The sequence below is a fragment of the Monodelphis domestica genome, chromosome 1 (genome assembly GCF_027887165.1).
Source record: "Monodelphis domestica isolate mMonDom1 chromosome 1, mMonDom1.pri, whole genome shotgun sequence".
NCBI lineage: Eukaryota > Metazoa > Chordata > Mammalia > Didelphimorphia > Didelphidae > Monodelphis > Monodelphis domestica.
Window position 1 is genome coordinate 499,402,169 of NC_077227.1, and position 27,389 is coordinate 499,429,557.

The following is a 27,389-nucleotide window of genomic DNA, read 5'->3' on the forward strand; positions in this document are numbered from 1 at the left end:
AGGCCTGGATATAACCAATAGTGCTGAGACTGGGCCAGATCCTTATCTCCTTGGACCTCAACACCCTGCCCCCACCCGAGCACACACCGAGTAAGGGAATGAATGAGCTCCTTTGAAAAGTCTAAGCCCTGAGGTGTTCATTACAGTGAGGCACATCCTAAAGCTTGTACATCTGTATCTATTTTTAAATAGATGGACTGGCTCTTCCTTTCTTAAGGCCCCCTCATTTTTAAAAAAGGTGGAACATGAGGACCATATCTATTCTGAAGTTTTCTGATTCTATGGTTTATTTTTGAAAACGATAGCAAATTGGAATGTAAAATTCCTGCAAAGGCATCGGATAAAAAAAGGATACTGAAGAATACATTTCTCCAGAGAGAATGTTTTATTTCAACCAGCCACAGAGGAGATGCCTAACCAGCTGTTTTCCAAGATGTCATTAACTTAACAGAGAGAGAGTTATAAGTTTTAAGAAACCGTTTGTGTTTAAGATCGAAAAAAAGGGAGTCTTTAGCAACTGTCTAGATAATTACATTTGGACACAAATTGCTCCCACCTTTAATCTTACTCCTACTTATGGGGTGAAGTATAAAGGGGAGAGACCTAAGCATAGAGAAATCAGATACAGATTTGAAGCCTGTGCCACTTACTAGCTACATGTCTCTGGTCAAGTCCTCTTCCCTGGATAAACCTGTTTCTTTAGCTATAAAATGAAGACATTAGTCTGGGTGATTTGTCAAATCCCTTCCAGTCCCAGAACCTATGATCTCAAGTGTTTTCTACCTGGGTTGGAAGGCAATCAGATTCATCATACTATGTCAATGGAGCAATAAACATTTAATGAGCACTTCCTGTATGGCAGACTCTATGTAAGCCCTGAGATACAAAGAGAACATGCTGCCTGCTCTCAAGGACCTCACATGCTAATGGGAGATAACACACAAACAACTAAGTGAATACAAGATAGTATACTATGCGAATAGGAGGGAATTTCAGAAAGTGGGTGGGGAGGAGGGGGAGGAAAGGCCTCTTCTACAAGGTGGAGAATTCAGCTGTGTGGAAGCAAGTCAGGAAAGTGAAGAGGCAGAGATGAGAAGGGCGAGAGCATTGCAGCCATGGAGGAGAGCCAGTGAAAAAGTCCTGTGTGAGGAATCCCAAGAAGGCCAGTGTAGTGGATTGTAGGGTGCATGGAGGGAACTGAAGTGTAAGAAGACTGGAAAGGTAAGAAGGACCCCGTTTGGGAGGGGCTTTAAATGCCAAATAAAGGAATTTATATTTGATGGATAGGTAATAGGGAACCACTGCAGTTTAATTAGGAGGATCCAATCTGAATTTTAGGAAAACCATTTTGGCAACTGAATGGAAGATGAGTTTGAGTGGGGAGAGATTAGCAGCAGGGAGACCACTCAGGGGACTATTGCAATAGTCTAGGAGAGAGGACATGAGGACCTGAACTAAGGTGATAACTATGTTAGTGAAAAGTAGAGCTCCTCAGATTTAAATCATTTTTAAATTTTTTTTAATATTTTAATAGTTTAAAAAAGGAAATAATAGAATCTTGATACCAGCAGTTTAGAAAAGCCCAAGAATGGGAGGAAAATGGGGAATCCTGACTCATGCTTAATAGTCAGACAAGTCTGAAAACTTTCTGGGCCTCAGTTTCCCCATCTATAAAATGAAGGCATTGGATTAAATGACCTCTAAGGTTTCTCCCACCTCTAAATCTGTGATCCCAGGAACAACAACAGGGAACCTTTGAAACACTGAAGTGTGAATGATTGATCCTCTGAGCAGGGGGCAAACGGTTTTATTTGGTAACCCGATTCCACCTCTTGTCCTACAGGGAGGAGAAGCTGAGATGATTTCCCAACTGATGATTATTAACTAATCAATCTGAGGCAAGAGCAGAGAATTTAGCTGAAGCCTTTCTGAGAAGACTTGGCCTTTTCTTTCCTTTTGGCCTCATTCTGGATGGCCCTTTGGTTTTGTTTGCTTTTTTTTTTTTTAGAGAAAGCCTGTCTCCTGCTTTCCCTAGCCTAGGTGTTAATGTAAAATTCCTTAATGAAATCTGACCTGTCGCACATGTATTGCATCACATTGAAGCTATTTTTACTTGGCACTGTGAGTCACAGGGGCATAATATTCCAGTGCTCAGTGTGGCTGAGAAAACAGGGGGGTACAGTGAGGGCAGTGGGTGTGCAGGCATTACTTTGTCTCTGCCTCTGTCTCTCAGTCTCTCTGTCTGTCTCTGTCTCTATCTCTCTTATCTCTCTCTCAGTCTCTCTCTCCCCCTTAGGTGGCCTTCTCTGAGTAAGTTACCACCCAGGCCTTCCCCGTGGACCTCGCTGTTCCTTGTTTGCCAGCTTCCTCGACCTGTTCTGTAGCAAACACAGCATGAAGTGGGGCCACTGGTCCCATTGTGTTCAGAAAATGGGTTTTTGTAGTGCTCCTTTGCTCATTTTGAAATGATTACAATCACAGCTCAGTCTCCAATAAATCTCTGAATCCCAGCAGATTAGACAATGCCCTAAATACAATCCAAATTTATCTACAGTAACGCAACAGGAAGGCTCCAAGGATGATGCAAATGAGTTTCTTAGCTGCTATTGGATTCTAAGCAGATGTGGCAAGAAGTAGGGAACAAAATGTTTGTCTTTTTCATCTACTTTTCTTTTTGAGTGAGGGCCCCACTCTTTCGGTATACCCTCCTTGTTCTCTTTATTAGAAAGCTCGTTTCCCCTGTCATGTTCACATACACACACTTTTTTTGCATAATATTAAGCAATCACCTTTGAGTCACCCGCAACCTGGTATGCACCAGACTCAAGCAACACTTTTTCCTTATTAAAAAAAAAGGAAATAATAGAATCTTGATACCAGCTGACATAAGGTATAAAGTGCCAAAGAGCTTCTTTTCTTTTTTCCTATTTCTTTTTGAAAAGGTATATGATACAGAGATTTAGAGAGCAAATCATCCCTGCTATGTGCACAGAAACTGAGCCACCCTAGAAATGCCATTTTATTCATGACATTGTGCAATTTACAACTTCCTGTATTTTATTCGGAGCTTGTCATATTGGCTTCTTAACTACTGGGAGGGAAGGAGAGGGGGAGGGCTCATTTATTATTCAAAAACTGATGAGAGGTTTCTACTGAAGCTTTTTTTTTTTAACTCTTTATTTGGACTCCTAACTCTTTCAAAAAATAATGATTTACTGTGCCAGTTAGACATGAAACATGTCCCTGCAGTGGATGTAAAGCACAGGAATATGGGGTCCACTCTTTAGAAAATAACATGACATTTTGCCCTTCCCTAATGTACATATCATATAACATCCTGTATCATGGTTAAAACTGTGTTGGTGTTTTATATTACTCCTAGACTGATGGCTTCATGAAGGCAGGAAGTATGACTTATCTAAGCTTTGTTTCTCCCACAGCACCCATCACTACTATTTATAGTGTCCTTCTAGTGGCATCACTTAATAGATCTTAGAAAATAGGCCCCTGTGTTGGTGGGATTGGTGAAAGACAACTGAATTTTTTAAAACTCTTAAACTTGGGAGAATTATAAAATAAAGGACCACAGAACTTGCTGTATTATATTATAATATAATTACAATAATAACATATAGTACTCAAAAGGTTTATATCAGTGTTTGTTCTATCTTTTTGGGGGGGGGGGGAGTGAATTTAGAGCAGCAGGTAAATGGCTCCAAGAAGTTTACCAGCCCATACCAAAGCATCTCAGTCTTCCCCCCAATTCTCCCCCCACAACATTTGTCCAAATGTTAACTGTAATTAAAGCCAAGTTCTGAACCCAAAATGACTCCAGAGGAACTTCATTACCATTCAAAAGGAGAGGTGTGTCAATTGTTTAGCTCACCCAAGGCAGAACAAGTGAAGGCAACAGTAGGGTGTAACAGGAAGTATGGTGAGTGGTCTGGGAACAAGAAGATTTTGATTCTAGTAGTGGCATTGTGTGTTATTTTCTGTCTATAGGCCTTAGTCTCCTATCTCAGCTCATTAACTCTAATTTAAGTTTCTGATATCAAATATCTGATAAGTGAGTCTAACAGTAATGGACTAACCTTAAATCTTCAAAGCATTTATTAGGAACACTCATCCAAAATAATAAAAAGTGTGTGTGTGTGTGTGTGTGTGTGTGTTTAAAAAAAAAAAAACTGCCTCCACTAATTACTATGTGGCACAATGTATAGAATGATGGCCCTGAAGTAAGGAAGATTTGAGTTCAAATATAACTTCAGGTACTTCTCAGCTGTGTGACCCTGAGCAAGTCATTTAACTTGGACTTCAGTTTCTTCATCTGTAAAATGACGATGATAATAACAGCATCTCCATTCCTGGATTATTTTGAAGATCAAATGAGGCAATTGTAAAGCACTTAGCGCAATGCTTGGCTCATAGAAGGTGCCTAATAAAGGTTTGTTTCTTCCCTGACTTCTCCTTTCACTATCTTCTGAACCCTTTATAATATTCTTCCAAAATTATTACTCAATTGAAACTGCTCTCTCAAAATTTATGCAGCCAAGGAACTATTAATTGGCAAATCTAATAATCTCTTCTTAGTGTTTTTTTCTTCTTGCTCTCTCTGCTGCATTTAACATTATTGGCCACCTTTGCCTCCAGCATATTCTCTCCTCTGTAGCTTTTTGTGGCCCCACTCTCTAGCCTGGGCTAGGGCTTTTTTCCCCTTCTACCTGAATGTTTCTTCTCAGTCTCCTTTGCTGCCGCATCAACCATATCATGCACCCAGTATCTCTGGATGCTGTCTGAGGCTGTCTTTCTATGTTCTTTCGATGTACTTTCTCTCTTCATCAAGTCTCATGAGGCTAATTATCAGTTCTACATAGAAGATTCCTAGATGTTAACTTTCAGCCCCAGCTTCAACTCTGCATATTAATCCTTCATTACCAATTGTCTATTCTGACTTTTGTTTTAACCCTTACCTTCTGGCTGTATATTGGTTCCAAGTCAGAAGAGCTGTAAGGGCCAGGCAATGGGGGTTAAGTTACTTGCCCAGGGAAGTGTCTGAGGTCAGATTTGAACCTAGGACCAGTTCTCAATCCACTGAATCACCCAGCCACTCCCTATTCTCTCACTTTTAAGTAAAAATCCTGGAGACCTCTCAAACTTAACATGTCTATATAACATAACTCATTATACTTCTACAGCATCAGTCACATCAGAGGCCTTCTATCTTAACATAGCCATCTCCTTACTTTGGACTCTCATCACCTCTAATCTGTATAGTCATTTTTCAGCCTTGTCGGACTCTTGAGGAGGCCATTTGGGGTTCTCTGGCAAAAATACTGGAACCATTTCCTTTTCTAATTGATTTTACAGATGAGGAAATTGAGGCAAACAAGATTTAATGACTTGCACAGAGTGACCCCGTTAGCAAATGTCTAAGGCTAGATTTGAACTCGGGGAGATGAGTCTTTTTCCTGACTCTAAACCTGACACTCTATCTACTGTAGCACCTAGTTTGTTTGTTTTTTAACCTAAACTATAGCAATGGCTTGGCTCAAGACTTTCCTCACTCCCACCCATCATCCAAGCTGCCAAAGTGCTTTTCCTTAAATGTAAATTTGACCAGGTCATTACTTGATATATTCCATTGGTTCCCTATTGCCTCTAGGAAAAAAAAAATATATATATATATATACATATATATATATATAATCCTCTGTTTAGTTTTTAAAGCCCTCCACAACCTAATCTCATTTTATCTTTGTAGGCTAATGATATACATTGGACCCCTTCCTGTACTCTACAGTCCAGCCAAGGGGATCTTTCTGCTTCTCACACCCAGCACTCCGCTTTCCATCTTTGCACTCACTGGCCCCCTTGTCTGGAATGTACTCCTTCCTCCCTTCAACTCCATAGAATCCCGCTTTCCTACATGACCCAACTCAAATACCATCTATATAAAATCTTTCCTGTTCCTGCCCCCAACTGCTAGTGCTCTCCTGCCCTAAATATCTTATATTTAGCTACTTTGTAATTAGTTCTATTTCTTCTGTATTCTTTTCATATGTATAACTTATATTAGCCACTTTTGTTGTAAGGAAAGTAGTGAGATTTTGCAGGGAAGTGGCATGAGACCAGCAGGAAGATTCTAGAACTTTGGAAGGTGTTTAGGCTGGGAGAGAAAGACAGTTGGGTCTCTGGAAAAAAACTTTCTGGAGGTAAGAGCTGTAGTTTTTCTTGGAGTCTATCCTTTTTCCCTGGTTTCCTGAGTTTCAGTTTTGCTGTTTCACATTGAGGCTATCCCTGGTGAACATGCTCCAGCTACAATATCATGAAATCAAGTCTGAATCCTTTTGGATCTAAGACATTCCCTGGCCTTAGCAAATCCTTCCACAGACCCTTTTCCTTAATTCTATCTAAAGGGGATATAAGTGAGAGTTAGTTAAGATAGGGATTGTAAATTTGGGTTAGGGAGAAGTAGAGTAGAGAATTTCTAAGAAGAAATCTCTTTATATGGATTATTAGATCTGGTGGGGATAGAGTAAATTAGATTAGAAAACCCCAAATTCCCTTTCCACCTTTCCTTTATGTATTAAATCCACCTCTCCAATTTTTATATATTTTGCTTGTGTTTATTAGCTAAGGATCTGGCTCTGCCAGCCCTGAGTTTGGCTATCCTTCCCCAAACCAGCTTACTGGCTCTAACCATCACACATGAACCTAAAAGTTAAGTCAGATATTTAGAAGTAGCATATTAACTATTTCACCTTGTAATTATTTGTTCTGTGTTACTTTCATATGTATGTTATATGCCTTCAATAGAATAAAATCTCTTTGAGAGTAAATGTTGCCTCATTCTTTTTCATTTCCTCAGTGTCTAACAGAATGTCACATGTTCTGTTGTTTGGTCATTTCAATCATGTCCAACTCTTCATGACCCCATTTGGGGCTTTCTTGGCAAAGATACTAGAGTGGTTTGCCATTTTACAGATGAGGAAACAGGGGTAAGTGATTTGTCTAAAGTCATGCAGGGTCATGTAAGTATCTAAAGCTAGATTTGAACTCAGATCTGATACTCTATGTACTGTGCCACCTAGCTGCCCCACCTATAATGTAGTAGGTGCTTAATAAATGTTTCTTGATTGATTGATTGATTGATTGATTGACTCATGACCCCCCCAAATATGTTAAATTTTAGTAGTAACCAGAAGCAATAGTTAAAAATAAAAGCATTTGACGAAATAATGAGAAAAGCAATGAGAGAACATTTCTTACATAAAATTGAGGTACACTCTGACATAAGAACCATCATATGTTGGGTTCACACATTCAGGCACAGATTTAACAACCACATGTAGCCAAGAAACTCTTCCCTGAGGATGGCTTTTGCAACTTATAGTCATAGAGCGTTACCTATAGTACTGAGGCATTTAGTGTTACACTGTTGATATGTGTCAGAGGTGGATTTTCCTGACTCCCAGGTCAACCCTCAATCAATCAACAAGCATAAATTAAGCTCTTTGTGTGTGTCTGACTCTTTCTCTATCTCTTTCTCCCTCCTTGTGATATAGAATGAAAATGCTTTCATCAACAAGAGAAAAAAAAACCAATTAATTCAGTATGCAACTAAAAAAACCCTAAAAAACAAGAAATATATAGCTTACATATGGAAATGCATATATATATATGTATATATATATATATTCTGTAATGATAAACTGATAGATAGGCAGACAGACAAGCAGAGAGAGAGAGAGAGAGAGAGAGAGAGAGAGAGAGAGAGAGAGTTATCTTTTAGAGAGACTAACTCAGTGGGTCATTAGTCCAACTGCATAGCATAACTTGAGCTCTATGTATTATTTATCTACTTTGTTCTTCCAGAATGCTTGACTAGGTCAATGGGATAATTTTAAAAGAAGGCAAATAATAGCAGTATATTGCATTTCTACAACTCTTTGTGATTATCAGTTACATTGCCTCCATTATTTTGTTTGATCCTTACAACAACCCTGTGGCAAAATGATTTCATTTTTTTAGATAAACCGATAAACCCTACTGCAAAGGAGATAAACCGTACTGAACTTCATTTCTAAGAACCATGATGAAATGAAAATAACTAGCCAAGGTTTTCCAGGCAGCATGGTAAAATAAAAGAATTGCTGGATTTTAAAGTCAGAAGGCCTAAGTTTGATTCTGGGCTATATTACTTAAAACCTAAAGTGACCTTGGGCAAATTATTCAACCTCTCTGGGCCTCAGTTTACTCTTTTTTAAATAGGGGAATTTAACTAATTTTGAAGTTCCCTTCTAACTGAAATCTATGAGCTTAAGCTAAAAAATGGTAGTATTTGAACACAGGTCTTCTGCTTCCAAGTTAGATGTTCTTTTGTCACTGCCTCTTTTCATTATTGCTATTATAGGATTTTGTAAGGTCATCTGAATCTTTGGTTCTACTTTTGTAACTAATAAATTCAGTTGTACATTCCATTTAAGTGTAAAGTTGTAAGGATAATATTAGAAAAATAAGTATTATTTTATTAGTTTGGGGATAAAAAGTAGAATGCTGGTGTGAGAAAGAATTGGAGTTTGAGGCAGAGCTGAGAGAGCATGTTGACTTCAGATGGTGACAGTTATAACCATTTTTCTATGTCAATTACTCTCTCTGGCAGTTGGCAGAGATACACACACTCAGAGACTCTCTTTTAACGCTGGAGGAGGTAACATCTTTGCCTCTCTTTCTGAGGGAAAGATCTGAAGGAGCTTAGTGTTTTCCTTTCCCAACTTAAGAAACACTATTGAATATCTATTGTAGTTTTTAAAGATTGTTTAACTCTGAGAAGACCAAAGAAAAACCTTGTCTTTGGTTTGGATTCTGAGTCTTAACAGACTCAGAGTTCGGACTTGTTTCTTATTGAGACACAACCAGCTAGCCTTTGCTATTTTATAATTTGAAGGTGAAGTTAAGACATATAAGGATAATAGTGGTAGTTTTTACTTAGATAGTATAAAATTAGGTTAGTCAGATCAGGGAGGATTAGTGTACCTGTGAAACATGAGAAGTAGTTCCTTGTGGAACCAGGGAGTTTATTTGGGTGGATTTAGAATTAGAAATCCTTCTTTATCCTTATATATTTCAATAAATATTTAATTTTTATAATGAGAGTCTCTTTAGCATCCTAATGAAAATGACAAAGAGATTTTTAAAACATGGGAAATTAGTGCAGGAGAAATCAATGAAGAATTAGAGAATAAGGAACAGAAACAAGTGTTGAGTTTTCCTGATCCTAGTATGTTAGCTCCTGTGATACCTGTCCATTCTCCAGAAAATAGCACAGAACCCCATGTAACCCTAAAAATTGGAACACAAGTTTATGATTGTCTCTTAGATACAGGTACTGCAAAATCTGTGTTGTAGAAATCCCCTGAAGAGCTCAAAGTAGTGGTTAAATGGAAATTGTGGGTGTGATGGGTGTCTATTAGATTATGCACTCCATATGATAAAACCTGGGAATTCAGTTTAGATAAAAAAAACTTTAAATATTAAATGTATTAGAGAAAGAAATCTGGCTGCATTGCTTGCATGTGAAAGCAACAGCAGGAGAACTAATCTGTACATCAGACAACATGGCTGCAATCAAAAAGATATCAGAAGAAGAAATTATTCAAGAAGAATGAAATAAAAACAGATTAAGATCAAGACAAAGGAGAAGAAAACAGAAGAAACATAGATGACAGCAAAAAAGACAATTGAACTGTAACAAACACATTGCAGAAAAATAATCAACATAAAAAAGATTCTTGACTTTGGCGTAAGAAGACTTGGGTTCAAATATCAGCTCTGCTAACTATAACTATGTAATCATTGACAAGATGTACTTGGTTTCCTCATCTGTAAAATGGAAATAACTATTCTTCCTACCTCACAAGTAGGAAAGTGATTTGAAAACCTCAAATGCTAGAGAAATAGGATTATTATTTATTTATTATCTATTTGTTTATTGTTATTTCTCCCAAATAACAGAAAATAGATCATCTCTAACAATCCAAATAGGGTTTGAATGATTCTCAAATAAAAGTGAGGGTAATTGTTTAGCCATTTGAAATGCACAGTGACCAAAAATAATTATTTAACTTGTAAACATTCTATAAAAGAACAAGAGGGACTTTTATTCAAAGTATCCAAGTGTCCTTTTTACATAATAGCCCTTTGTACTTTGAAATGTACATATGTCCATAAAACAGAATTGAACAAGAACAGTTCTAAGGAGTTTCAATTCCATGTTTCCTCTGTAGCAGGGTTGTTAAATTATCATCATTGTTGTTGTTATTATTACTGCAATTTTGCTCATTTAGCTGCTCCCAAAGAAAAAAGTGAATTCTTTTGTTTTAACTCGTCCTCAAACAATCCAAGGGAAGAGGAAGACTTTTTTCTTCTTTCCTTTTTTTTTCTTTTAAACCAAATACAACCTGACCAGAGACTTGAATTCACCACTGGGTAGTAAGCCTCCATTGATGAAGTGAGTTTTCCTTGAAAAGCCCCCAAAAATAAGCTGGCAGGAAGAAAGGATTAGACAAAGGGGATTCAACTTGATTGAAACCTGCTTTCCTAACAGGCAGGAAAACGCCCAAGAACAAAATGTGGGCTTTTAAATCATTATCAGTTATATTTACTACTCCTAAGCTAGCGCTAAAACAACCTCTGACCTTACTTTACAGGATTTCCTTCCTGCCCTGGCTCCTGAATTGTCAGATTAATTAACAAAGAAACTGATTTGTGTATAAACCACATTTCTACATATATGTCCCTTCGTGTTTACAAAATGCTTTCCTTGGAACAACATTATAAGTCAAGAATTACTATCTCCTTTTAGAGATAAGGAAACTAAGGTTCACAGAAAACCACATTTACCTAAATGGGAAATGGCGTATCCCAGGCTCATCATGTTTTCCACCTTCTTCTCTAGTGCTTTCCACAACAGAGGAGGCTATCTCTTCCACTAGCTGTAACTGTTGAAATTAAGTTATCCATTATTTACACATAAAACTAGATTTACCCTTCAGATGAAGTCACAGATTATCAGAGTTGGAGGGGAACCTTCCAATTTAATCCCTACATTTTACATTGGAGGAAACTGAGGCCCAGAGGGGAAAAGAGATTTTCTCAAAATCAGAGTGAGTTATTTGGCTGAGCCAGAGGAAAGAACTAGCCTTTCTGGTTCAGCCCAGTTCTCTTCCACCAAATTCAAATTCATATGTCCCTCCCTTTTCATTCTTTCTCCATAGATGCTTTTCTTTTTAATTATCTTTTTTTGAATTTTTGAACCTTAACATGAACAGAACATTTCCACACACACAATAGCCCTCCAAAAGAGGATTATAATGGTGTCATAAATTTCACCTTCATAATACTTCCTTAAAAACACATGTGGGGGGCAACTGGGTGGCTTAGTGGATTGAGTGCCAGGCCTAGAGACAGAAGGTCCTAGGTTCAAATCTGGTCTCAGACCAGCTGTGTGATCCTGGGCAAGTCACTTAACACCCATTGCCTAGCCCTTACCATTATTCTGCCTTAAAACTAATACACAGTGTTGATTTTAAGATGGAAGGTAAGAATTAAAAAAAAAAGAAAAGAAAAAAACATATGTGATAAGTCTGGACATTAATTTTAAAACCATCCTGCTTGTCTTTGCTTCCCTTTGAAATTCCTTCTGTGCATCTGGTTTTCTTTTACTCTATTATATCCAGAGGAAAAAAAGTTGGGAGCCTGAAAAAAGTTGGGCTTTAGGGAGAGGGAGTAACCAGAGAAAGGAATGTCTAAGAGAATTAATCAAATGAACTTAGCCTGGCTAATGTTTGTGAAAATGAGGCATTCTGCCCTTTCAGAAACTTGGTGGGGCATCACTGCTCCCTAAGAGTGGTGAAGTTTGCTGCTAGAAATTCAGTATGTATTTGAGAAAAAAAAAAAGTTGCCCAACTGGTTTTGTTATTTCAGCTGGTTACAGCCAAGAGAGGCAAACAAAGCCTTATCACTTCAATTAAGTCTAACTCTGACATGATTTTCAAGTAAATATTTATAATTGTAGAAGATGTTCCATTGTTAGTGGTCTAGGAGACCCCTAACTGCCTTTGAGGGGATGAATCACAGACGTCTGCAGATGCATAGTATACTGCAAATAAAGAATCTGTAAAATCAGAGACCCTCTAAATTACCTTCCAGCTTCAAATCTCTGACCCCAGTAACAACAATCCTTTTTCCAGAGTTTTATTAATTTTTTTAACCTTATTTCTGCCTTGGAATCAATATTATATATTGGTTCCAAGGCAGAAGAGTGAGAAGGGGTAAGGAATGGAAATTAAAGTGACTTGCCCAGGATCACACAGCTAGGAAGTCTCTGAGACCAAATTCGAACCCAGGATCTCCCTTCTCTACACCTGGCTCTCAATCCACTGAGCCACCTAGTCAACCCTCCCCCCCCCCCCCCAAAGAGTTTTGGAATTTACAAAGCATTTGCCTCACAATAATCTTTACAGGTAGGCTATATTGTTATTCTAACTTTATAAGTAAGGAGACTGAGTTATCTGGAGAGCTCCAATGTTAATAGAATCTTCTCCGTGGAGGAGTCTTTAGAAACAGAAACAGAATAGCACAGCTGGAAGAGACCTTTTACTTGTAACAAAGAATGTCAAAATTGAAAGACCTTAGAAGTTAAGGCTAGGAGGGACCTTAGAACCCAAAACATTCTAACTAGAAGGGTTGTTAGTGGTCAGCCAGTTCAACTCTTTCATTTTGCAAAAGAAGAAAGTGATTTCCTTGCAAGATTATAACTGAATAAAGAAATATTCTTTCTTTGGTTTCTAAATGGAATAGGAGTTCTGTTCTTTAACATGTCCAGAAAGGCAAAAAATGCCCTAAGGCATATTTCCTCCTTCCTTTTTCTTTTTTTTCCCTTTCTCTCGTTCCTCCTTTCTTCCTTCCTTTTCTTCAGTCACTTTCTCTTTCTTCCTTTGTCCCTTTCTTCCTTCCTCCCTCCTTTTCTCTTTCTTTTTCTCCCCTCTTTTTTCCTTTCCTTTTCATTAAGGAAGTAGATTGCCAGCCCCAAAACTTCTTTCTGCTCCAATGATATGAACAAATACAGAAGGAAGTCAAGTCAAACTTTACTCAGCTTCTTTTGTTCTCCCAACAGGCATTTAGGAAAACAAAACAAGCTCACTATTGATTGTTTTTGTAGGCAGTTCTCAGGCTAAGAGGGCAGAAATCCCAGCTTTCTAAGTGTCAAAGAAGTGGCATAATCAGGTCTCCTGGAGAAAAGGGAGCAAACCCAGTGGTTAGTCAAAAGAGTGTTTTCCTGGGACATTGCAACCTTAGAGTCACCAAGCAAGCACTCTGCTCCCCTAATTGTTGTTCTCTGAGACAGCAGCTGCTGAATTTCAGCCACCAATACAGACATAATCAGAAAAGATGAAATAATGTTCTCCAAGTACACAATAGCTAAGCCTGCATCAGGGCTGCCTGGTGCACTAATTCATGCCCAAGAAAAAATAACAGTAATGATTAATTAAAGGTGCAGTATGCACCAGACTGAATGGAGACAACTTATCAGTTTGATCTAAAGATAGTGCTTTAAAAATCACATATAATTAAGCCCTTAAAATGAATGAGGCTGCTTAAACTTTATCATCAACATGGAGGAGGATTATATCCTTGGGTCTTACCAACAGCTTTGGGGAAAACTGAACAGTTTTCCAAACCAGAGGTACCCGCTGATCTTGCTCCCACACCTGCGGGCTTGAATCTGCCACACCTATTCTAGTCACTCAGGAAAAGGAGCCCTGAACTCAATAACTAAAGGAAAACAAAATGAACATGCATAGCAAATATGTACAGGTGTGTCCTGGAGATAGAGTTCAAGAGCTGAGTTTTTGCTTTTTTGTAACTGGCTTTAAGAGAAAAAAAAGGAGGCAAAAAAAGAGAAATAAAAAAGGGAGGGGAAGGAAGGAAGGAAGGAAGGAAGGAAGGAAGGAAGGAAGGAAGGAAGGAAGGAAGGAAGGAAGGAAGGAAGGAAGGAAGGAAGGAAGGAAGGAAGGAAGGAAGGAAGGAAGGAAGGAAGGAAGGAAGGAAGGAAGGAAGGAAAAAGATGAGGAGAGAGAGATGCATGCTCACATCCCAACCTGATTTTCCTTCATTGGCTATTATTACTCTATAGTAGGTAAAAGGCCAAATCTAGGTAGGAACAGTAAACAGTGAGCATAATGAACAGTGAGCATAACCTCCCAGGTTATGAAAGCTTGACATTTCCAGAAATTGAGCTGTATTTGTAAAGTTGTGTATTTGTCAGAACACGTTTGCTACATTATCTCTACTTCCTCCCTCCTTAGCAATATTAAAAATTGCTTCTGTGACTGTAATTGTTGCTAGTATTACTGAGCAAACAGTGGATAAAAGGAGACTTTAAGGTTACAAAAGCCAACCTTAATTCACGCTTTGGCTGATATTTATTAAAATGCTTGTTTACATGTCTACACTCTGCTGAAAGCCTTAGCCATGTTGACTATTATAGAGGAATGGTTTCCCCCTTGAGCTATGTTCAGTCTGAGAAAGTGATTTGATTTTAATTGGAGAGAGGAGAGAGAAGGACAGACAAAGAGACAGATAGACACACACATACACACATACACACATACACACACACACACACACACACACACACACACACATACTCCTCAACAGAGACTTATTTCAGTGACTCTAGGGCTTATTTTAGGACTAAATTTCTTTATTCTTCCCCTATTGTATTATCTACCAATATTTAGAAATAGAGAGCATTAGAGCTAGGAGCATTCATTAAGCATCTACTACATGCTAGATAATATTCCAAGAGATGATTTAGAAAAATCCTGTCATTTTTCAGAGGAGGTAACTAAAACCAGAAAAAAATAAGTGACTTGGCCAAGGCCACATAGTTGGCAGAGCCAATAACACCTAATTATATCATACTACATTAGTATAAAAGGCATTCCCTACTGGCCCATCTGAATAGAGAGAGGGAATTCAGCCAATTAAAAAAATTTTTTCTGTAGTCATTCTAGGGTCTTAGGTTGTACCCGTGTGCAAGCAACAGCTGATCAAGTGAGCAGAATGACAGTTGGAGCAAGAAAATGGGCAAACCTGTTTGTTCATTGGACTTCTTTGGGCTTTCTTGGGACAATACCAATTATGTACTTTTTACATTATGAAAAAGAAAAAATGAGGTTTCACATGATATTCCAGGAGTAGGAATTTCTAATGTAGATTAAGCCCCCAAACTTGAAGTCTAGAGGCCTGAATTCTCCCTCCCTAGATACCACCCTTAGTTTCTTCTCTGGAACTACTAATTCATTGTATGACCTTGAACAAAAAAGTTCCAGTCTTTGGGTCTCAGTTTCTTCTTCTATAAAATGGAGAGGTTGGCCAAGATGGTCTTTTTGAGCTCTCGTAGTATAAGATTCTAAATTCCTTAATTATGATTTCTGGGAATAAAAACTGACTATAAAAATTACATTCTCCTTAAAGATTTCCTGATTGAATCAAGTCAGAGCAACAGGATTATTTCCTTATGAGCACAATGGACAGAATATTAATTTCTGTGTTCCTACATTAAAAATTAATTGAATGGAGGATTTCTTAAGGTCCTGGAAGAAATGTGCAATAGTATTATTTTTATTAGTGGTACTATTAATAAAAGAGGACAGTATGTGGCACAGTGTGGTTAGAATGCCAGACCAGGAGTCAGAAAGACTTGACTTTAAATCCAGCCTCACATACTAGCTATGGTCCTAGGCAAGTCACTTAACCCTGTTTGCCTCAGTTTCTTGTTCTACCAAATGAGCTGGAGAAGGAAATGGAAACCTTTCTGGTATCTTTGCTAAGAAAACCCTAAATGGGGTCACAAAAAGTCAGATACAACTGAAAGGATTAAACAACAAATAGATAAAGGACAGAGTAATAAAAACGTTATCTCCTGTGATCATATTACATGCATAATGCATTTCATCCATATGTTTCCAAGGAGAACAATGCTATGGTGTGAGATGGAAGTTTTTTCTTCTTTGAGGTCAGACTAATTTCAGGACATGTGTACATTTCCAAGTGAGTGATTCCTAAAAATCTCTCTCATGAATTGATAGTAAAATGATAATAATGATAATGATATGTCTATATAAGAAGTTTAAATCACTTGAGGAAAATCAGAAAAATAAGAAAAGGGGAAAATTTGGATATTAAAGTACAGAATTAAGAAAGAATATCTAGGATTATCTAAAAAAAATTGCAAAAGACTTTAGAGGCCTTCCAGTCTAGCCCTCTTAATAGGTAATGTTTGGCACATTAGTTGCTAGATGGCACAATAGTTAGGAGACTAAACCTGAAATCAGGAAGATTCATCTCTGTGAGTTCAAATCTAGCCTTAGACATTTACTCACTGTGTGACATTGGGCAAGTCACTTAACCCTATTTGCCTCAAACTTCAACTGTCAAATGAACTGGAGAAGGAAATGGCAAACCATTCCAGTATCTTTGCCAAGAAAACCCCAAACAGAGTCATAAAGAGTCAGACACAATGGATAACAAATTAAATATATAATACATATTACATGTATTATCTCATCTGAGCCTCACAAAACAATTCTGTGGAGTAGGTATTCATTTTATAAATGAGGAAACTGAGACTCAGGTAGGGTTAAGTGATTTGACCAGGGTTACATAAGAAATAAGCAATATTTGAACCCAGGTCCTCTTCTTCCAAGGATAACGCTCTCCCCACACCATATTTTTAACATTACTTCAATTCAATGAACACTTTCTGTCTGCCATGTACAGGGATCTGTTCTGGGTTATAAGCATACTCAAAAACGTGTCACACTGATTCTACTTTCAAGGAATTTACAAAGTAAAAGGAGGAATGACAGGGATACATGTAAAGATAATATAAGGGAGACATAATAATTAACCCAAATGCAACAGAGGGATCCAGACAAAATACCTAAGACATTTAAGGACAAAGGGATTATTTTCATCTCACATAGGGAAAAAGTGAGAAAACCAGGGGAGGCTTCCTGGAAGAAGTGGTATCCAAGCTTTGCCTTGAAGGAAAAGACTTCAAAAACTAGAAATAAGAAGGGATGTCCAATGGGGATTGATATGAGGCATAGGAGAACTGCATGAATAAAAGTCAGGTAAGTGGAGAAGGTAAATCAAGAATGAGAAATAAAGGATTGACCTATTGTCTGCAACAGAGTAAACAAAAAGAGATTAATATTGAGCAAAAGTTGGACAAAATGTTTCTGCTGTTACCCCTTTTTCCCAACTGCTTTTTTCTACCCCGCCTTTGCCTCATCTCCACCCCTCCTCTTTTTTCACCACCGAGAGCCCTGGATTCTTTATTTCATTTCCTTGTTTTATATGTGAATGGATGCTTTTTCCTGACACATTTGAGATTTCCAAAATCTTTCAGAAAGTTCTCTTTCCTAAGAATGAATGGTCAAGAGGAAAGAAAGGCCAGGACATAGGAACTGAGAACCAGATGACCTAGATTTTAGCTCTGACTAGCTGTGTGTCCTTGGGGAAACCAATTCACCTCTCTGGATTTCTGTTTCCTTAAATAAAAGGATTACAATGGTTCATATTGGAATTGTTTCCTAGATCTATTTCCTAATTCCTGTTTTCTAATATTCCATTTACGAAGATTTCTTCTAGCTATGTCTTAGATTCCATGATCTTAAAGTTCTGTCTGGAGGCCAAAAATATTTAAGATTCCTTTGTCTTTACTTCTCAATGTTTAATGTTTTTAAGAGGAGTAATTTCATTGAAAGGCAGAACAGTATAAGGGATAGAGACTGGAAAGCAGGGAGAGCTGGGTGTAAATCCTGTCATTGACACTAACTAGCTATATGACTGGGCAAATCATTTAACATCTCTAAGCCTCCCTATGGCTTATCTGTTAATAGCTGGGTGGGTTTCCATCTGCATAATTTCTCCTTCATTGAGTAGGAACTTCTTCCACTAGGTAATCACAGCCCTTAGTAGATTATCTCCCTGGGTCACTTGGGTTGAAAAAACTCATCAACCTTCTGGTGATTCCATTTATTAGCACTCTGTTCCTCTTGAAATTACTTTGTGTTGTTATTGTTTAATTGTTTTTCAGATGTGGACTCTTCCTGACCCCATTTGGGATTTTCTTGGCAAAGATCATAGAATGGTTTGCCATTTCTTTCTCTAGCTCATTTTACAGATGAGGAAACTGAGGCAAGCAGGGTTAAGCTCCAGGCCACACAGTAAATATCTGAGACTAGATATACTTTGTTTATACTTGTATTCTTTAATTACTTATTTACATATTATAATCCCTGGAAAGATACTTAATTTTGTCTTTGTGTCCTGGTGTCTAGCAGAGTGCCATGTGCCATGCCCAAAGTGGGAAGGCACCTTAGATATCATTTAATACAAATCTCTCATTCATTATATGAGGAAAATGTGACCTAGAGGTGTTCCATGACTTGCCTAAGAATATACTGGTGGAGCTGGCTGCCAGATACAAAGTTCTTTTCACCAGACCACATTTTTTCCATGAGACTTTTCCCAGCCTCTCCCCCTGCTCTAAACTCTTACCCCTCTCCCACCCCTTGGCATCATCATCATCTGTGCCCATCAACAAACCAAAATCCTCTGTTTGAGAACAAGACCTGAAAATATCAGTAAATCTTCTGTAAAATGTTCCTGCCTACTCAAAAGAAAGAGCTGCTATGGTTTGTCGGTTAACATTGCTGCCTAAAATAGCATTGAATTTGAGTCACACCTAGCTTGCTCTTGAAGAGACACCTTTCTTGAAAATAGACTCCTAGAATGTTGCATCTGGAGGAACTTAAAATACAGAACATCAAATGTTAGAGCTGGAAGGAAACTGACGTTATGTCAGAGCTGAAATGGCTTTTCAATACAGAATATAGAATATTAGAACTGAAAGGATCTTGAGAACACAGACCATGGAATGTTAGAGCCAAAAAGGTCTTTAGACTATAGACCATAATATGTTAGGGCCAAAAGGGTCCTGGGAACATTGGGCATAGAATTTTAGAGCCAAAAGAGTCCTTAGAACATAAACCATACAATATTGAAGCCAAAGGGATCTTAGATCATGACTATTCAATATTAGAGCTAAAGGGGTCCTTAGAACATACGACTATAGGATGTTAGAACCAAAAGGGGTCCTTAGAGAACATATGACTACACAATGTTAGAGCCAAAGGAGTCCTTAGAACATAAGATATAGGATTGTAGAGCCAAAGAGGTCCTTAGAACAAAAGATATAGAATTGTAGAGCCAAAGGGGGTCCTTAGAACATAAGATATAGGATTGTAGAGCCAAATGGGGTTCTTAGAACATAGACCAGAAGACTTTAAGAGTTGGAAACCTTTTAACACAGTACATATGATGTCAGAGCTAGGAGAGCCTTAGAAAACATCAAATCAAATCAGCTCTTTTTACAGACAATGAACCTGAGGCTCAGAGAAGGGAAGCAGCTTGATAAGCACATACTTTTCTCTAGTTAACGTATAGATCTTTTTTTTTTCCTTAGCGCTCTCTCCACTTCTGTTCCCTGAAAGACAGGAAACAGAAATGCTTCTGGAGAAGCTAAAACATTCTGAGGTCTCTAGTTTGGCAGGTTTTCTCCTTAACTGCTGGGTTCCAGAACCTACCAGTTAGCCCACAGTTCCTGGCATCCATTTGCATTTGTATAACTCTCTAAGGTTTTTACACAGCTTTCCAGACATTATCTCAGTTGATCATTTAAAAGTCAAACCTGTGGGGCTCTCTGGATGACCTTTGGCTAGATGCTCCTCTTAGAATGAATGGATCACAAACTTCCTCAGGCAGTATGGGCAGAAAAACCTTTGAAAATGACATAATCAATTTCCATTTTAAGGCTGAGAAGGGGGGAAAACTGAACGCCTCCCTCCTCTTAGAGGGGTGGGAAACAAAATGGTTCTATTTTTTAAGGGACTCTTTGCAGTTCCATGTAGGACTGTTTTAACCTTCCTGGCCATGTCAGGGTGGGGCCGCTGCTAAATTTTATCCAGTTATTACTGTGCTGCTGATCCCTGATTAAGATTTCCTAGCCAGCAATTTATTTTAGTGCTTTGGGGAAGAAGTGAGTTTCTCTCTGCCACTCTATCATTTATATTATAACTTGATCCCCTGAAGGAAATACCTTTCACATCACAATTAAGACAAGGCTTAAAGTGAAAAGTTTACCATATTAGTAAGGGTATGAAACACTGAGCTAGATTTGCTTCAGAAGCCACCGCTTTGACTGATGGCCAATAATGGATTGCATTTTAGACTTTGCCCAGATCTGCTTTTTTTCTGTAACCTTCTTCTGCTTATCACCTATAAGGAGTTTTCTTGTTTTGTGCACTTGGGTTTTTCTTTCGGTTTCCTTTTACAGTTGGCGTAAGGGGAAAAAAATAGTTTCATTTCTCTAAAGGACTTGTTGAACATTAAAAAGGTGGGGAAAACCAAGAACTGTACATTGTAAATTTCCTTATGATGGTCACTTAGGCTATATACTGGGATAAAAGCATTCTTAGCAATGAGACGAAAATGCCTCAAATCCCCTTTTTTTCCCACTTTGCCAGTAAAGCCCTTTCTCAGTTCCCCAAAGTGGCATATACCTAATTAGTTGTGCCCTAAAAATAGAAATGCACAAGCAGACATGCCCACAAAACAAATAACAACAGCCAAGTCCAGTAATTCTTCACAAGCCTATGACAGGAAACACTTGAGATCCTAGGCTCCATGCCTGGCAAATTAAAAGATTTAACACTTGCTAGGTTAATCTCTCAGGTTTTTGTGACTGTGCTCATTGAAAAAAAAATCAGAGGTAAAAAAGCCCTCAGAACACAAGTCTGGGCTGATTTTTGTCAGTGTGTCTGACTGAAATTTTTTATTGAAGACAAGGAATTCCTACCTCTGCCTGATAAGGATCTGTGAAGGATTTAGAGAAAAAGATGTCACTTCTCTCCTCCCACCCCAAAACCCCTTTTACTGACATTTTAAAAATACCAGTTTCTTTATGTTACATAAGTGTAATTCACTTTAAATTCCTTCCCTCTGTTCCTGGGTCTACATAGACAAAGTAAAGGAATTATTCACTGAATAACCTATACTACTATACTCTTCAAATTATCATGTATAAATTTGAAGAGAGGCAGCTGTTATAAAAGATAATAGCATCAGGCTTTAAATCAAGAACTGGTTTTGAGTCAGGCTTCTCACACCTGTTGTCTATTTGAGCCTCAGTTTCTTTATCTGAAAAATGGGATTAAAAAAAAAAAACTCCTACCTTCCATCTTTGAATTAATACCATGTATTGGTTCCAAGGCAGAAGAGAGGTAAAGTCTAGGCAATGGGGGTCAAGTGACTTGCCCAGGGTCACATTTGAACCCAAAACCTTCCATCTCTAGACCTGGCTCTCAATCCACTGGGCCACCCACCTGCCCCTGAAAAATAGGAATGTTAATATCTGTAGTACCTCCCTTCTAGGGTTTTCTGCATGATTAAATAAGATGATTGATAAGGATCTTTTTGTAAACTCCAAAATACTAAAAAATATTAGTCATTATGATTAAGTTAAAACTCTTTAATAGGGTTTAAGTTCCTTTAGGGCAAGTGTTCTTCACCTGGGATTCATAGACCCCTTAGATTTCAGAGGGTTCATGAACCTGATGGGGAGGGCGGGGGGGAAGGAATCTTTATGTTTACTTATCTCTAGCTTAAGTTTAACATTTGCTTCAATTTTAAATGTAGCCAACCAAGTGTTATCTGGATAAGTAGTTCATAGATTTCACCAGAGTGCCAAGGGGGCCATGACATATAAAAGTATAAAAGAGAGGTTAAGAATCCCTAAATTGGGGCAAGGATTATTTCTGATTTTCTCTTTATATTCCTAGAGCCTGGTCCAATGCCTCACACAGAAAGACAGGTACCTAATATCTACTTATTGAAAAGATATTGCATTAGGGAATGAATTCCCTGGGGCCTAGCATAATGTCTCACACTTTTTTCTTTTTCTTTTTTTTCAGTCCAGATCTATGATTTAATTGGTATAGGAAACTCCTAAAGGAAAAATCCCTCTATCAACACAAATTGCAACTAGCCTATAACTTGTGGCAATAGAGTTGAAGTGCCTTGTCCACAATGGCACAACCACTTACTTTTCAGGGCAGAACTTGTTCACAGGCCATCCTGATTCTGAGGATTCCTGCTGTCTACCACACCACCCTCTCTCTCACTCTTGCACATAATAACAATTGGATGAATGCTGCATTTCATTTGTAGAGACCAGCTGAGGTAGCATGCTTCAGGTGCAAAAAACTTCATTCCAGGGACTTTTTCATGGGTTATTGGGAAAATTATTTGACTGTGCCTTTATATCCTAAAGTAAAAGACACTGCCAGTTAGTGCAGTGAGAAAGGACATCTCCAGCCTAAAAGAAAGAGAGAGATGCCATAAAAATGAACTTCTAAAGGTCAGGGATTTTGGATCCACGTGTCTTGGCCTCTGCAGTAACCAAATCTAGCCACAAAGCAAAGGTCACTGGATAGTGAAATAGATGGATCATTGGATTTGCAAACTCAGAAAGAACTGAGTTCAAATCCCATTTCTGAAACCTACTAGCTGAGTAATGTTGGGCAAATCACTTCCAACTTCTCTCAGCCTCAGTAACCCCAACGGTATAAAGAGAATTAAAAAGTAATACCTCCTTGTGTTGTTAGGTGGATTACATTTTATACATACTCATATATATAAATATGTAAGTATATATGCACTTAATTGACTAAATACATGTAGGTGCATGTTATTATTATATTAATCATACCTAACCTAATTAATTATATTATTCTATAGATCATACTTAATGCAATTAATTATATTATTCTATAGATCATACTTGATATAATTATTATAATATACCAATCATATTTAATATAATTAATTATTATATTATACTGATTGTACCTAATATAATTAATTATATTATTTTAATATTATACATCATATATATGAACTATATATATGAACATATATTCATATGCATATATTGGGTAGGTACCTATCTGTAGGGCACTGGATTGGGCTCTAGAAAGGTAAAGACAAAATCAAAAACAATCCTAGTCCTGATTCATAGGCTCTTAACCTTCATTTCATATGTCCTGGTCCCTTTGGTCATCTGGTGAAACTATGGACTCCTTAGAATAAGGCTCAGTTGCCTACATTCATAATATATGTATTTTTTAAAATTTTTCTTTATTTTATTCCAGTAACAACTTTACACATAAGTTTTCCAAGGTCACATGATTCATGTTGTCTCCTTCCCTTCTTCCCTCTCCTCTCCCAGAGTTGACAAGCAATTCCACTGGGTTACACAAGTATTATCACCCAAAATCTATTTTCTTATTATTCATTTTTGTATAGTCTTTTAAAAACCCAAACCCCAAGACATATACCCATAAAACAAGTGATAAATTATGTTTTTTCCTGTTTCTACTCCCACAGTTCTTTCTTTAGATGCAGATATATGCATGTATATACCATGTTTTGCAAACTTTAAAGCAGTAAACAGATATTAGCCATTATTCACTGTAGAGCATACTACTCAGTTTGCACATGTGTGTGTGGGCACACGTAGACATGTGCACACACCAGTCAATATGCTCATAATGAAAAGAGAGTGTGGTTTAGGATGCAGACTCCACAAGTCTGGCCTGTGACAGATGAATTCGGAAAGATTCCACACCCAGAACAAGATCACATTTTCCCCCCAGCATGTGGCAAACACCTGTGACCTATTGGCCTGGCCCAGTGTTCCAGTGTGGGAGATAGAACCTCACTCTTAACCTCAGGGCCTTCCTCTTCTTCTGTGACCTTCTTTTGAAAAAAAGAAAAAGGAAAAAAAAATCCTGTTATCTGGGACTTGGCTTCTCGGTGAGATTCCAACCGTAATAATTGTAAAATCTTTTTTTTTTTTAATGAAGACGTAAAGACATAAAATCTATTCTAGATTTCTTTCAGGGTGGGCATAAGGTGATGAATCTGGAGAAGCAAGTGAGCAAACAAATAATCAAATGAAAAAGCTAACCACAGAGGCTGAGGCAGCAGAGAAGGGCAGGAGGATGTTGTATATATTTAGGTTACAGGGTATTTTTAGAGCTACTTGGTGAGTTTAGACATGGTAATGAGTTTCCAAACATGGGGGATCTGAAGAGGAGAGAAGAATATCGATGAGAACTTATGGAGGAAATCAGGTAAAAGACAGAGGAAATGGAAATGTTTCTTTTGTTCTTTCTGGTTCCATGGAGATTTTCACCTAGTGAAAGGAGGATTTGAAATGAAAGCAAAAACCTTCTCCTTCCCTTATACAAAGCCAAGGTCTGCCTGCACCTGGGATATTGTGTAGGTTCTGGTCTCCATACCACCGAACAGAGTTGGAGAAGGTCCAGAAAAAGCCACTAAAAAGATCAAAGGGATTCGGGGTTGGTGGAGGGCGGTAGTATGGAGAGGACAGAGAGACTACTTACTAGATGAGAACAGACTAAAAAATCTCTTCCCTTTGGAAAAAGAGAAACTCAAAGAGAAAGGTTGCAATCAAAGTTCCTCATATTGGAAAAGCTTATCTATATATAGTGTGAAGGAAGGATAAAGTTAATTTGGAGGGTGGGCAATGTGATAAAGGATGGAAAGGTTTGCAAATTTAATTTACCCCCAAATCCTATCCCAACAGTAGCTAGGTGGAATAGTGGATAAAGGACCAGTCTGGAAGCAGGAAGATTTATCTACCCGAATTCAAATCTGGTCTCAGACACTTACTAGCTGTGTGACCCTGGGCAAGTCACTTAACCCTGGTAGCCTCAGTTTCCTCATCTGTCAAATGAGCTGGGGAAGGAAATGACAAACCACTTCAGGATCTTTGTCAAAAAAAAAAAAACCCAAATGGGGTCACCAAGAGTTTGACATGATTGAAAAACCACTGAACAACTATATTAAATCACATAATGGGTAGAAAGCTGACCTGGGAATGTGGAAGATTCAAGTCTCACTTCTAATATATGCTAGCAATGTGACCCTGGGTAAGTCACTTAACCCCCATTGCCTAGCCCTTAGGGCTCTTCTGCCTTAAAACTAATACACAGTACTGATTCTAAGACAGAAGGTAAGGGTTTAAAAAAATAAAAGGAAGATGAGTTCAGATCAACCTTCAGACACGTTAGTATGTGCCCTAAGTAATTTAACCTCTGTTTGCCCCAGTTTCCTCATCTATAAAATAAGACTCACCTACCTCTCAGGGTTGTTATGAGAATCAAATGAGATAATAATTGTAAAGCTCTTAACACCGTGTCTGACACATAATAGACACTATATCAATGTTAGTTATTATTATTATAAAAAAACAAATTAATTGCATTGGTAGGAGTTCCCTAGACCATGAAGCCAGGAGGTTGTAGGTGTAAGGGTTGGGTGAGGAGGAGCAATGTATGATGTGAACATCAATTTTATTCACCAAGTCCCACACTAAAAGTAGTGGAAAGAAGATTAGAGATGGAGACTTGGGTTCAAGGCCTTGTTGTCAGTTACTGGCCCAGTGACCTTAGGGAAGCCATTTAGTCTTTTTGAGTCTTACTTTCCTCATCTGTAATAGAGGGATAAAAATATCCAGAAATAAGCATTTCAACAAGAATTTATTCTCAAAGGTGTATTAATTTTCTCTCCTTAGAACACTGTTATGAAGAAAGTTAATGCTTTGTACAAGTAGGCAGAAGCAGGAAAAATAAATTTAATTGTGTTAACGATGATGCAAAGGGAAATAATATTTTTAAAATCCAGAATTATGATCAATGTGGTGGCCAACTGTGACTTCAGAGGATTCATACTGAAACTTGCTTCCCATTTCTTTTGAAAGACAGAAAGGGGTAGAATCAAACATACATTTCCAGACAGCCAAAGTGTTGATTGGGGTAGCTAGGTAGTGTAGTATATAGAGCACTGGGTCTGATGTCAGAGAGACCTGAGTTCAACTCCTGCCTCAGACACTTACTAGCTATGGTGACCCTGGGCAAGTCACTTAATCAAGTTTGCCTATTTCCTCGTTTGTCAAGTGAGATAGAGAAGGAAATGGCAAACCACTTCAGTATCTTTGCCAAAAAAAAGTCCAAATGGGGTCAAGAAGAGACTGAAACAAATGAACAACAAAAGTATTGCTTTGTTTGGTTTGAATGTGTTTGTTATGATGTAGGAATCTGGCAACTAGGTGGCTTTATTTGAAAGTAAAACTTGGAGACAGGAGGTCTCAGGTTCAAATATGGCCTCAGACAAGTCACTTAACCCCAATTCCCAACCCTTACAACTCTTCCACCTTGGAACTGTTTTGTTGTTCTTTTAACTAAAAATAAAAAGAGTTCATGATGGGGGGGGTCACTAGTAAATAATAGTGAATTAAATAAATTTTAAGGCATCATAATATTTTTTAAAAGTACAGTGCTTTTAAAGCCCTCTAGAAATGAAATCCTATTAAATAAAAAGTACCTTGTGGATCTAAAAGGAGTGCATTAGGCAAAATAAAATCAAGCAGCAGTGATGATGTAGTAGAAAGAATATTGGATTTCTGAGACAGAGGCTATGAGTATGTAGTGAAGTTTTATTGTTTACAGCCTGTGAGACATTGGACAAGTCACTTATAATATATACAATAATTTATATATTATAGTTTATAATAATACACATCATCATCATTATATAAATCAGACTTGAGACTTACAAAGCACTTTCCTCCTAATACCCTGATGGGCTAGGTAGTATATATTTTATTCTCTACATTTTATAGATAAAAGAAGCTCAGAAAAATCAGATTATTTGCCCAAAGTTAAATGGCCAATAAGGGAAATTCACATCCAGATTCTCTGACATGACACATTTCCTTCCACCTATTCCTACTCCTCCCAAAGAAACATACCAATGAACAAAATCTTTGCTGGGTCTTGGTTTCCTCACCTGTACAATGAAGAAGTTAGATTAGGCCAGGGTAGGCAAATTATTGGCACATTTATCAAGTTGGCACTTGGGTTGCTGCTCCGTTCCCCCTCTTCCCAGGGCCCAAGGACATTTGTTGCATGCCCCACCCCTCTGTCCAGCTGCCCAAAGCTCTCTGGGATAATGTGGGGGGCTTAGGCAGGTTGAAGTTGAAGTTTGGGCCCACAATTTAAAAACCTTTGCCAACACTGGATTAGGCAATCTCTAGCTAGGTCCCTTCCAGCTCTAAGTCCTATAATCATATGATACCAAAATGGAAATTAAATAAGTGAAAAAGC

At 37.9% G+C, this 27,389-nt stretch overlaps 1 long non-coding RNA gene across 1 annotated transcript in view; it reads left to right on the top strand.

Moving 5' to 3' along the window:
• Positions 1-1,046: 1,046 nt before the first annotated feature.
• LOC103101459 (uncharacterized) overlaps positions 1,047-27,389 on the top strand; it is a 32,592-nt gene continuing 6,249 nt past the window's right edge. Inside the window, exons 1-2 of the long non-coding RNA XR_001626901.2 lie at positions 1,047-1,221; positions 17,055-17,204. This is a non-coding gene — a long non-coding RNA (uncharacterized LOC103101459). The remainder of the gene's footprint in view (positions 1,222-17,054; positions 17,205-27,389) is intronic.